Source organism: Lytechinus variegatus, chromosome 3, assembly GCF_018143015.1.
Source record: "Lytechinus variegatus isolate NC3 chromosome 3, Lvar_3.0, whole genome shotgun sequence".
NCBI classification, from domain to species: Eukaryota; Metazoa; Echinodermata; class Echinoidea; order Temnopleuroida; family Toxopneustidae; genus Lytechinus; species Lytechinus variegatus.
The window spans coordinates 65788396-65790789 of record NC_054742.1 but is presented as its reverse complement, the minus strand read 5'-3'; positions in this window follow the sequence as shown (position 1 = coordinate 65790789).

Sequence of the window (2394 nt, the reverse complement as noted above, 5' to 3'; positions counted from 1 at the left end):
CTCACCTGGGCGTTGTGGCGTGCGCCTGTAATCCAAGCTGTGGGGAAGTTACAAATTGATGCAGAAGTTCGAGCCCTGGTCATTTTTTCGGATGGTGACGTTAAAGGTCGGTCCCAGACGTAAATAATCATATCTGATTGATACACGTCTGACAAAACTCAAATGCACGCACACGCACACACTCAACCAATAGATCACTCAACATTCTACTTGGTATTTCTCTCTATGAAACAAAAAATTGTGTTAATTTTAGGGTCCAATTGACCATATCCTGTGGTCCCTTGATGGGAAGACTTAGCTATAGCATGATACACATAAAAATTAGTTTCTTAACATGCTGTGTCAATATGTGTTGTATGAATAAATATTTGAAGGAAACCATCACTACACTTCTTCAATTTGTAGTGTGATAAAAAAAAATGCTTAAATGAATAGAAGATCACAAAACCCCTTCAACTGGCAATTAATGTGATGAAAATACGATATAAATCAGTTTTCCCCCATACAAAGTTGATAAATTTCTGACTTCATAAGTTACTCCATTTATTTCCAATCCAAAGCTGATGAAATAAGGCATCAAACAATCCATTGTACTGATTGAGTTAGCTGAAAAGATCTGCCATGACTTGTCAAACAGAAGATTAGATTTGATAGCCCCGTCTAATAGACCAGTTCGTAGTTACTTCATGGGCAATTTTGGTCAAATGACCTTTCATTTCTTTCATCATGATAGGCAGATTTCAAAGCACGATATTATGTAAGCTTGCCTTACATAGCAGGATGAAGAAATTGAATAGACCAGGTGACTAGAATAGCGCACCAATGAACACTTAATGAAGGTATTTGTTGCATACCTACTTTGAATGCATATCTTAGCACGTTGCACAATGTACTTGACAAACTGTGAAATACCAGTCGTTCGTGGAAGCATTGTTGTTTTTTGTGGATGTAAATGAAAACGACAATTCAAAAAAATATATGAATAATCAAGACATCAAAGTTGGTGCTTATCTCATTAGATTTTAAACCACCATGTCACTTTAGTACAAATGACCTTCTTCTGATCATGCGTAGAATCTTTTGATCATGCGCAGAAAGGAACTACGAACTGGCTTATTACCTGCTATCATAATGTACATGTGGTATAAGATTGATTGCATAGATTGTGAATATGTGAATGATTATGTACAAGGGTATGGCAGGGTTACAAGATGCTAATTCACATTAGCTTTTTGAATGAATGAACAAACAACCAAGTTTTTCAGTGCTGAAAACGGATTTATCAATCATTTTATTTCCCTTCAGTTGAATTTATAATACTCTTTGTAGATTGGATTTCTTGTTTATAGAAAAAAACTTTCAGTGCAAAGTTTATTATCTGAGAAACTGTATTTAGTGTAGTAGGAAATTCATTCCCGCTATGTTAAAAGAATTGTAAGTTTGGAGGTAGCTCATTTAGCACAAGAAAATATATACCAGTCATTCATAAAATGATGGGTAACTCCTGACAAGCTGTGTGAAACAGCCCCCAGTTATAAAGCTGAGCTCTTTATTTCCATGGTAACAGGGCTCAGCAGCCAATCAGAATCAAGGTTCCCATGGTAGATGTAATGGCAAAGTTACAACAGTTGCAAATCCTTTATGAAACGGGCCCAGATCTAACATCGTCGTTTTTTTTTTGCTTCAGGGAGGGGGGGATTTTTTTTTTTTTTACAGCTGTAGTTGTTAATTCAAAATGGGTACCTTTATTAACACTGTATCATGAAAAGCTGAAATAGCCACCAGTTATCAGCCACCATCATATCTCCAGCTCAGCTTTGAATTGCCAGGTCAAACTTCCCATTTTGGGGGAGGGAGAGGTCTGGATTCTTTTTTTTTTAAAAGCTGAAAAATCGTAAGGGGTGATCCTAGATGACTTTCACAACTCATGAGCCAATTGCTATTCCCACCAATTTAAAACGGGACTTGGCTAAAAAGTAGTTGGCAGCTTGGACTAGGATTCAAAGATCAAAATCACTGATTTAGCTGTTAATTCATTTATGATTGTAACTGTTATCAGTAAAGTTCGTGAATCAGACAATGTCACATTAAGGGTTATTAACGAATTCTGACAGGTTGCTATGTTGGGCAAACGATACAGTCTGCCCGTTGGTTGTTTCAGGTATATGGTCTGTGGCGAACCTTGATCATTTGCTGCCTTCTTAGAAGAGTTAATGACTACCATTTGGTTCAGCAATTGCTTTTGTTCATTATGCACTGGATTGGGAACAGTCTAGCACTCATTCTGTAAGAAGCAAATTTTCATACTTCCAGAAAAGTGAATTCATCCCTTTAAAAGCAAACTATGTCAAGGGTGATAGTAGTCATGTAATGGTGATCATGTGCGTATTCCAT